This window comes from Cyprinodon variegatus, unplaced genomic scaffold, assembly GCF_000732505.1.
Source record: "Cyprinodon variegatus isolate N-32 unplaced genomic scaffold, C_variegatus-1.0 Scaffold207, whole genome shotgun sequence".
NCBI lineage: Eukaryota > Metazoa > Chordata > Actinopteri > Cyprinodontiformes > Cyprinodontidae > Cyprinodon > Cyprinodon variegatus.
In genome coordinates this window covers 885,006-896,940 of record NW_015150660.1, presented here as the reverse complement: position 1 = coordinate 896,940, position 11,935 = coordinate 885,006, and positions in this window count along the sequence as shown.

Sequence of the window (11,935 nt, the reverse complement as noted above, 5' to 3'; positions counted from 1 at the left end):
TCATTTGGTTTTCGAGTAGATTTATACAAACTAGTAAAAAAAAAGTCAAATATGGTGTAATTTTATGTCTAGATATACCTCTATTACCACACTGTTTTATACAAAAGCATCAACAATACCATATATTCAAGGATTTAGTGTAAGGGATTGCATTTGAGTCAATAAATCGATGCAATCAGCTGGTTTTCTTTAAATAGAAAACTTTGAATCAGTTTGACTGTATGATCTGGTTAAACTGTAAAGTGCCTTGACATGACATGTGTTGTGAATTGGCGCTATATAAATAAACTGAGTTGAATTGAATTGATTTATTTCTGGGAATTTGTCCAAATTCTGTCAGATCATCAATACACATTTTGGCAAGTTATTTCGTTTTTTCCTTGACATTGCTTGGCATCCAGACTGACCATTTTGTTAACCTTAGCTGCCAGGATGTGGAATAGGATATGAGAGTTATAGATTTGAATTCAGTTTGTCATTTATCTTATCCCTTCTTTTTTAACACAAATTCATGGTGTTTTTTATATAATGGGGGAAACTATAATGTGTGTAATATTCTTTTTCAGGCTACTGTGTAATAGCAGACAGAATGGGAATACTGACAGGAATATCTATAAACATCAACGTGTGTTTGTTTCAGAAATACCATTTTAGCATTTTTATTTATTTTTACCATTAGGACCAGAACTTTATTTTGAAGTCGGAATCTCTCTACACCCGTGTTTGATGTCTCTCTCTTTGTACTGCTTCATAAACATGGCGGCAGTCCCCCAGACTGACAGAGTGTTTCTGCAAAGAGATCATGAATGGAGGACACTACTATTCATGATTATTGAGAAAAGGGGCTGATAGTGAGTTAGACAGAGGAAAATAGGTTTATCCAAATAATGATTTAAAAAAAGTAAGGGGGGGGGTTGACTTTGACACAGAATGGAAACACTTTCTCCAAAAAAAGTAAAATCAATAAAATGCCTTTTTTTTTTTTTTTTGCTTCAATGCAAAACTTCAACTTTTGTTTCCAATAACAAATAAAAATGTATTCACAATTGATATTTTCAATGATTTTCTCTTATGACTTTTAAAACCGAGTTGCTCAAATAAAGTTGAATTTATTAAGTTTAGAATAGAATAGAATAGAAAACCCCTTTATAGTCCCATAATTGGCAAATTCATGTGTTTACAGTAGCAAAAAGATTATAGAAAAATGGTCACACAAATGTGGACCTTAGAAAAATTTATAAGAATAACATAATAGTGAAGAGTTAAAAGGTAAACATTAATATACTTTACTGTCAAGTGTTTTAACAGTGTTTTAATCTAGTCTGTACTGAAAAAGGTCCTCAATAAGACAATAAGACATTATTATATTCTTAAATTAAAGATTGCATTTTGTGAATGAAAGAGCCCCAAAAAAAAAAGTGAATGAGAAAGTCAGTGCTCTGCCAGGATGAGTGGTGAATGTCTATCAGTGAGACAGTAAAGGTTTGAGTTAAGCTGTATGATTAAGGCAGGTACAGTACTGGTTTTATGCACTAATTTTCAAAAATAAAAATATATAACAAGCGTACTTTGAAAATCGGTGTAAAAGATGATACATTTAAGAAATAAATATTGGTAATTGTGAATACACACATGATCGAATGTTCTCCTTGGTAAAGAAACGCATGTTTGTGTGTACTTTTTTGTGTTTGTTGGGGTTTCTCTGCCTGTGTGTGTGTATACAGGATCAGGATGCCTATCAACAGCAGGTCTTTTTTCTCCCCACCGGATTGATTGAAATCCATTGTGGCTTTAGGAGAGGCTCTTTCTATGAGGTCTACTGGATTAACAACCTAATCTCCACGCCATAAAGGGAGAGTGGAAAAGAGGGTAGTGAGTCCTACATGCACACATGCTTTCAAGCGCACACACACACACACACATGTCCCCTGCACCCTCACACACACGAACACGCTCAAACCCAACAGAACGTGCCTGCAAGAATGCAGTGAGGTGTGAACCTGATTTGCTTGGTTCACCAAATTAAGGTCAGTGAAGAAAAAATAGGGCAGTGACTGAGTGAGTGTAATTGTCCGTTTTTCAAGACATATTAGGATTTTATTTCTTAAAAGAAAAGCTATTCAGACAGACCAACAGCTTGTTAAACAGGCAATTAACTATGGCAATATTTGGAAGAGCTAGAGTTAAATTCAATCAGCCACAACCAGAGCTAAATATTGTCAGACCTGTAGGAAAAATAAATTTCGTAAAAAATGACCCATCTGAGTAAATAAAGTAGTTCAATAGCATTTCAGCAACAGTGGTCCCCACTGGCATTTATTAAAAAAAACATTGCTCTGAATCAGAAAGTGCGAAACAGAGCCAGAGGGAATGTCTTAGCAGAGTCAGTTAAATCAACCGTGTATGTGCTGTTCATAAACCCCCTACCCTCCACATTGTGTACCGTTGTTCATGTTCAAAGTTGCTGGTGTTCTGTGGCCCACTGTCATTGTGACGCATATAGTTGTAGCTTAGTCCCTACCACTGAATGTACCATAGCTGTTTATCCGCCTTTATTTCAGCGTCAACTCTGAGTATTTACAACTATACTGAGTATAAATCGGCTTAAGTGCTGGAGTTAATGGTCATTCATTTTTACTCTATATGGTGCTGATTACCTGACAGTTCCTGAGTGGTCTTCTTGATCTTGATTCTAAAATTATTAAATTAACTCTAAAAAGTTGACACTAGCTATAGAGTAAATTGGACACTAATTTGGAGTGGGACCAAATGTTGTCTAAATCAGAGTTATATTCATCATTGTAGGTATTAAAGTAACACCTTGTTTGCTGTAATTCACCAGAGACCAATGGGAAAGGGGACCTGTAAGCGGTGCTTGTTCAAACTTTCAGGCTAATGCCATGGTTTTCTAATAACTCCCTACTGCAGCTTTAACCTGGGTTATATTTGTCCAAAATCCAAAATTTGTTGATATGAAACACCTTCATTGTTAAAGTGTTAAATAAGTTTTTTGATGTTTTAATAACAACTTTTGAACATAAAAAAACAATGAGGTATGGATTCCAGTAAAAAAAAAAAATTTACAAAATGTTTAAGAATCAACTTTAATGATTAAGTATGAAATGATGCATCAAGACTAACCAGCAATTTCTTTCTCCCTTGGTCGTGACTTTTTTTGCTGGTGTGAATCCACAAACAATCCCTGCTTCAGACCAAGCAACCTCATCGAGACCCAGGTTCTGAGGTTGTCTATATGTCCTTCTAAACAGAACCTGGTTCAGTTCCATCTGGTGCAAATAAAGACCGGCTCCGATACAATCCAACTGCTGGAAACCTAGTCCTTTTTTGACCTGTTCAGTTATCAGCATTAATTTGTCGCTATTAGAAACCGAGTATTGATAACCGCTTTGATTTAGCTGCTCTTTACACTAACCATGATTAAGCAGCCACCATAACAGCACAAAGGAGCAGAGCAGAGATATAGGATTTTATGATAGTTTTCCTCCATTTTTAAGTTTGTGCTCCATATCAATTCAGTCTAAAAAAAAAAAACATTTGGCATGAGTGGCATGGCTTTGTTTACAAGTCATAGTACACCTGCAAAAGGGCAGTAGGAAATCGAACCATACTGAGAGGGACCAATCAGTAAGGCACAAGAAAGAAGTAGAAAAAACATCATGTTTATTTTAATCATAAAAAAGGGTTAACAAAAATCCAATAAAAAGCTAATACTCCAAAAAAAAAAAAAAAAAAAGGAAATTCTTGAAAAGTGCCCAAAGCAAATTAGGTCATAAAAGACAAATGTCACTAAAGCTTACAAACAAACACTGACCTGCTCACAATAAACATAAAGGGGAATTTATGCACAAAGGTGAGCCTACAACAACCAAGGAGGGAAGCAGGAAGGAAGAAACTAAGACAAACGACCTGAAAATCTATATTAAACCAACACAGTATCACTGCAACAGAATTATAGCACAAAAACATAAAATTCTCTTGAAATCTTTTAAATTTAGAGGTATTCCAGAAGTCTGACAGATTCCTCCACATCCTGGTCGCAATGTCCTCTTCCCCAGCCAGTTCTTTCATTCTCAAAAAAAAAAAAAAAAGTAAATTAACAGACCTACAAGCGCCTTACAAAATGTGCATATCTATATTCCCAAACAAGTGTTTACACCTTTATATATATATATATATATATATATATATATATATATATACATATATATATATATAAAAGAATTATAATCAAGTTATAATATGTAAAGGAAAACATAATGAAATAAATACACTGAGAAGTGGCTAAAGTATGACAGACTACTTTGGGGAGGGAGGGGGAAAAAATTCAGTAAAATTAAAAAACTATAAAGAATAAACTTGAACTGTCAATAAAAAGCTCACTTTCGCATTATGTAGGCTAACAAACGGCACCAAATGGCGCACGGTTGAGCTGATATCTGTCATTATCATATCCGCTGGCACCATTATTCGCTTTTGTTAGGAATCCAGTTTGTGTGGGTTGTTTCAGTATTTCTTCTCTCTCCACCACCAGGTACTGCCCTGTCCTCGTTTGGGCCTCCCTGCACACCTGCGGCTTGTTGGTTCATTACTGGAGGAGTATTTGAGCAGTGGGCTGTCACTACCTCCATGCCAGAGTGTTTGCCAGTTTTGGGAACTCTAACCAAGCTGAGATCAGCAGAGTCTAACCTAGCTTTGTTTATCTGAGTCTTATGGGTTTTTGTCTTTGCTCTTCGACAGGAAGCCTTCCTGTGAAAACTGGATACCTGGACCTTCTCCCCCTGGAAGGAAATACTGAGTTTACACTGAGCAGGGGAAAACCTCCACATGATCCGTTCAAGTCCCCATCTGAAATCCAAGTGACAGTCTGCTCCATTACTCCTCCGGGTCCAACATATGTCTACCTGTCCGCTCTCCAACGAGTTCCCTCTTCTCTGGATCATCCCACACAGACTGGATTCAAAGATTGACAAGAGCCCCCTCAAACGTGAGTCCCTCTCAAGCATAATTCAAGCCGCAGTCTCATTTCCCACGGTCCCTGAACTTATCTCTGTGATCTCCCCATCAGACTTTCCAGTTCCGATTCACCAGTTCACTGAGTTCCAGATCCAACCTCTGTTTACATCACTTCAAATAAACCTGTTCAACTATTCCCCGTGTTCTCTGAGTGGTTTCTCTGCATGTGGGTCAGATTCCTTAAACCAATCATGACAACTTTATTCTGAAATGACTTATAAAAAACATTGACATTATTCTCAATGGTATATTTCAACTTCATTCTCCAAATTTTAACTTTATTTACCACATTTCAACTTTACTGTCTTGGTGAGGAATTGTGCCTCTAATACTCAACCCACTAAAAGGACCTCCTCATACAACCAATGAAAAAGTCTGAATTTTGTCAACACAAACCATAAGACCGAAGGACCTTCCTTGTGTTAATACATCTTAAAATGAGCATAGAAATGTACTAAATACAGCAAGTCCATTCTACCATGGATGATCAAAAAGACGCTGAATATATAACAAAATAACCAAAAAGTCAAACAACCAGACAACGTGACAAAGTTTAGAAAAGGTCATTGAATTTCCATTCCTAACAGTGTGGTTTTTGGAAATTGTAAAGTACTTTAGACAGGATGTTATGCAGGTATTCATTTATTACAAGATATCCTTCATCTCTCATTTCATAAAAAATGCATGTGTACAACTATTTACTGATATTTCTTTACACTTTCTTGCACTAAATGTATTCAGGTTACAGCGTTAGCATGTGTTCAGACTGTGTGTCTGTGTGGCCAGCCGAGGTTTCCCTCCTCAGCACTTGTCTGTACTTGTTTGGTCTCTACTTGTTTGACAGTGCTGCTCTGTGTAATATGAACTCCCAGGTCACCTTTACTACAGTTTCCCAGTTCCTCTCACTGAGCTCAAGTGATCAAATATAAATGTTGCATTTAGAGCAGAGACAATATGCCTCTGTGTCCCTGTGAGTCGACTGACTGCGTTCCTGTTTGGATTTTCCTCGGAGCACCTGCCGTCCTTCTGCTCGCCACATACAGGCGTTGTTGACATGTAGCACATATTCAGAAACTGTTGGTTGTTTGCTGCAAAGGTCAGAGGATATGATTAGAGTTGAAGCATTATCCCTTTCGGAGAAGCCCATGTTTTGTTGCCACTGTAACTACAAAACATTTGCGGCTTTTTGACTTTGAAGGGGCGGCACACTCACTGCTCCGCATATAAACACCGACTTGGAACAGCAGTACTCAGAACCTGCTCCGCAGCTTTTCCTGCCGCCTCCCCACCTTTGCCACATTTCAACAACATTCACTGTGTGTCATCAACTATTCTTAGACGGAGCAGACAAGCCTCGATATCTGGACTGTGGTTCAGAGGTTTTGCTGACAGCCACCGGTGCAGCAAAACACCCAGCGTGACGTTTCATGCTCTCGGTCAGACAAGGCCATGGAGTTTGGATATCCTGGAGGAGAGAGCAAATATTTCCCTACCACAACATCCCACAGTGGTGTTTTGTGACTCTTCTCTGCTTGTCTGTGGTCACTTCTATTGAGCAAGACTTGTTTTTTTGTTTGTTTGTTTTTGAGAAAGGTTATTTGCCTCAGTGAAAACCTCAAACACAGCTGATGGACTGGAATATATGTTGTGTTATGAAAAGTGAAGAATTTCCTTTGTTTTATTTATTTAACTGTCTGTCTTAAAGTATTCATGCCCCTTATTACACATTTTACAGAAAGTGCCTAATATTATTATATATTTCTATATTCAAACATCAGCTGTTTTTAATGTCTGAGCAGGCTTTCCCACAGCATGATGCTGCCACCACCGTGTCTCATGTTTCATTCTCTGACTCGTATGTCTTCCCAAACTTGAAGCTGGACTTCTCAAGGCCTTTATTTTACAATTAACTCACTTTATTCAACTCTTCTCGATGAGTGATTAAAATGTCGGACATAATAGCGTATAATTCTTTGGGATTTCTGAATCAATTTTATATAGAAATTCAAATGGTAGTCTTAAGTTAATTTAATTTCAATATTGATCTGTATATATTTCTGCTTATGTCCGCTTGGCTTTAACTATATTCAACTGATCTGTGGTTGAACATGATGCTGCCACCACCATAAGGTTGGTGAATTCAGCAGGAGGTGCAGCATTCCTTTTTTTGTTTCACTAATCTTTTTGTTTAGAGACCAAATAGCTAAATTTTATTCCGGTTTGACCAAAGTACTTTCTTGTGTATGTTTGTGACATACGCTGAATTTTCCTCCCTGTTTGTGACTAGCCATCCTCTCATGGCTAGTCACAAACTTCATGCAGAGTCTTTATGAATTTCTTTCTAAAAGGGCGTTTAAAGAAGCCATTTTTTGCTTTGAATGACTCCCCCACTGGAATGTAGCTGGCAATGTAACTCTCAAGAGTTAACATGGGGCTCTTGCTTGCTTATCTGATTAATGCTCCCAATAGACATGTCTTTGTATGTTTGCAGCTGTACCTCATTCAATTTTAGTTGACAGATTGAGCAGAGCTCTGTGGGATGCTCAAAGCTAGGGATGTTTTCTTTAAGCTTAGCCTGCTTTAAAGAAGCCTAGTCATGCACCATGACTTTTCTATGCCTCTTCCAAATGAATTATTGCACCCTGCTGGCTTATTAAGTTCTACTTCTGTGTTTTACACTTTTTTTTTTAACTTAAATTGTTAGTTAACGTCTATGTTAGTTTTTTTTATTTACCACAACAAGACACATGACCAAAGGTACAATAATTCACATGCGCTAAATGAGTAGAAAAAAAACACACACACAAAGACAAGTAACTCTCGTAATATACTCTGATGCCTAATGCCTCAGAAGCTGGCAAATTGATGGATGTGGCAGTAAGTACTGCCAGCAGATAGCAGCCATGTCTAATAATGCTTCTGTATGCTGATCACAACTGATGCAACATTTGAAAAACGACCTAGTAGACACCATAAGCATGAACATATGGCTTTAGGTGTTATTTTTAAAGGCATGATACGTGATTAGGCTCCTTTAATTTCTATATAATCTGCATGTTATGCCCAGTGGTCCCCATCATGCCATTTGTCCCCCAATGTACACTAACAAATCTCTTAATTATTTACAGAACAGTTATATTTATAGTTAGAATAAAGCAGCTCTCTGGGTCACATGACTCATTCAGTGACTGATCTGTCCTCTTAAGTTACACTGACTTTTTGAAAAGAGCAGTCTGCATGGAGCATCAATATACAGCATATTTAATTGCCTAAAAAAACAATTATATTTAAGCTAATATTTGCATCAAATGTTATGTAGTTTAGTTTAAAATATTTAAAGCAATGATTCACTGCTTTATTTTATCAACAAAAAAAACAACAACAGTGAAATATGCTGAAATTCATTGTTATCATCTGAAAACTATTCCTTTTGGTCTCTATAAATCCTTTTCCAATCTCCCCAAAACCTAAAAAAAAGACTTTATTCACAAGATCTGGTCTATCTGAAAGCACAGGTCTAAATCTGAGATGGATCTGGCTCAGACTTACACTGAGACACTCAGAGTCAGAGCTTATCTCTTGTTGACTGTTGTCCTGTGGATCAGGAGGGGAGGTAAGCACCTCTCTAGTCTGCCCACCTTTCTCACACACTCATTCACAGGGGGATTTGTTTAAGGATTCTTCTGAAATTCCTTTACCTGGAGACAAAAAATTTCAGGTGTGGCTTATTTTCATGACTCCTCCGTGGTTATTCATGGTGGTACACACACTCTTACACAGGCTGTGGGTCTGTATATGGCTCCACATGTGATGTTTTAAATGTTGGGATTATTTCCTGTAGCTTCCAACATCCAACACTCATTTCAGCCAATGTTATTTTTGTATAACCCTCACCCTAATTATCAACAACTGTAATTTTTTTGACATTCTGCTGAGACAAACAGAATTAGTGGTAGCAAAAGCCTTTTTTTTTTTTAGATGCTGTTGTCTCTTAGAGGGAAGCTGATGCAGTTCAATTTAGATTAAAGATGCGCACCATGCTATTCAAATTTATATTACTCTGTTTCATTTTATTTCGGCTTCACATTTTTATATGCCACCGCTTTGTGTGAAGTTTCTTGTTGTAACCTGACAAAATGATGGGAATACTTTTACCCTATGTCATGTTTCCGTATAATAATAATTCCTTTTATTGTTTTGATTTTGTCTTGTCTCTCTTCACTGCAGTACTTTTATTCAGGTAACATTACATGTACGGGCACATACACATTAACAGTGTAATTTTTTTGCCTGGGTGGGGCTGCACAGTGGTGGCTTTGTAGCAAATATCTCAGTGGTGCCAACATACTGTGAGTCAGCCTCCACTTCTTTTCCACAGCTTTCCTGTCTTTCACTCCTTCCTTTTTTATTCCTTCATCTCTGAGGATTTAGGGAGGTTTAAAGTAAGAGGTTGGGGGTTCTTATCAGCAGGGTATAAAAGGCATTACTGCTAGAATGTGGATGGAAGAAATTATCACTATCCACCATTCAAAGCTCAAGACAAAAGCAGCTGTGAGACATCTTTCTCTCCAGGGGGATACTTTAGACACATAACAGAAAAGCAGATTATGTCACAAGAATAGAGGATCATCTGCCTTATTCAGTCTTCTTTTAATGAACACATGTAACTTAAAGAGCAAATAACAGGATTACAGGTTATTTTAGCCTCATTGTTTTCCAGGTGGTGACTGGTTTGTTTGTGGACCTGAAGAAGTGAACAGCGTCGGTGTGTGTGTGGCCATGTATTCATTCGCTTGTAGAGGTGGTGTGAGGCCAATTTCCAAGGAATATGCTTCTTTGCAGGGGACTGACAGGTACCAATCGACTGCTCCTATGAAGAAAAAATAATATTCTTGGGTTGAAGTTAGGTTTATGTGTGATTTCCTAATGTTTAGGGTAAGAAATTGGATTCAGCCATGAAACTAAATAGGAAATTAATGAATACAAAGAAATGTCCCTATAAAGATAGCGAGAAATTACGTCATGAGAAAGAGAGGGAGAGCTAATCAAATCAAGACCAAATCTCTGTCTAAACACTAATTTAAAATTTAGACATTAATTTATGAATATTAATATGCAGATATATAAGTTACTGCTACTCTATAATATGGAATTTTGGAGAGTATTTCATAGTTTTTACTTTAGATGTAAACAACTGAAACTATGATAAAATTTTAAAGGTAATGTGGAGGATTTTTACGACTTTTTGAAAAGACCCGCCCTTTCCACTTTAAAAATAAAATGCACATGGACGACCTGCTCCAGAAAAAGAACGACTATCCAATGCGAGCGAGAGCGTGCACGAGCCTATTTGCCCTTGTACACGCTCTGTTTAAAAATTGCTGTTTGCATCTCTCATGCAAGCTTACTTTCCAGAAGAATATTTGCAATTTTTCCAATCCATCAGAATTACCATTAGTTGGTGAAAATGGAGATGAGACATAGGACGGCTTTACTTTAACATATCACCAGAATGATTGACAATTAGGAGGACTACTTATTTTGATGATCCAGCCGGACAAAGAAAATCATCCACTATACCTTTAACATGCTATTAGCTACTATGACTGTAACAAACCCTAACTACACAATTTGATTGAACTTCATCAAAAGATGAGGCATCAGTCAAACATGATTCATATTCATAATGCCAAAGAGAAGATAAGGCTGTATTATGAATGAATGTAGCAACTCCATAAAGCCTTACCAATGTGGTTCCAGTTCTTGGAAAGAGCTATTTCAGCTGTAATGGAGCCTTTATAGGAAGTGTCTATGCAGGAGTTTCTGAAGAAGCCCATGACAAAGAAAGGTTCATTTTTGGTTGGAAATTGCATATTCCTGTTTTTCTTTGCCCGAGCTATTATATTTTTCCAGAATGAATCATCGTATTAGAGCAGAAAGATGAGAAATAACTATTTTTGTCCAATCTTACCTATCTTCCATTTTTCTTTCTATTTTAATTCATTAGATTTGTTTATAAATATTAAATAATTTCAATATCTAATCATTTTAACAATCAATCATTTAAAATAAAAAATCGATAAATATGGAACAGAAACATGGGTCAAAACTTATACAGATCTAACTACGTATAAACACTTTTATTGTACAGAAAGTAATAAAAATAATAATAAATAATCTAAATCAGCCATAATCAAAGTGTCATGAATCCCCTGTTATTAACTTTAACTAAGTTTTATGTTGATAATATGTGAATACAATTTAAAAAACCTTAAATAAAAAGTAAAGAATCCATGTAAAACTTTCAATTTGCTCATTACTGTTTCCTTCTGTTCACAGAGTGTGTGAGGAGCCTAGGGTGGTGTGTACTGAGGGAGGCATCAAAATAATTGAATTTTAAAAAATCATGATCATAATAATCATATTAACTACATATTAAAAAAAAAACAATGTGCATATTATCAGATATAACTAATGCAAAAATATTTGCTCACAAAAATGTAGACCTCTCTCCAGACTCCCCTATGAACACAGTAAATAATTAAGTTGGGAAAAATAATGTTTTAAACAATTTTCATTCATGAATTGATGAATCAGAAACGGCTTGAAAACAGAAACACAAAAAAAAAGCTTATGATTAGGGTTTCAAACTCAGCCTGTCAATGTATATCAATTTAACAACTTTTTAACTGCATACATTTTCTTCTAAATTGCAATTAAAACATGTTTCTGTACATTTTGGACCTCATCTGCACTGTAATCTGAATATTATTTTGCTTTCTGCATGTTTTGAAGTTTGGAATGTATTGTCTTTTCGTTCAAAGTACGAACTGCAGTGCAGCAGCGGCAGTGAAGTTTTTAAAGCCAAACTCTCTACAATAAAATAAACCAAGCTGCAATA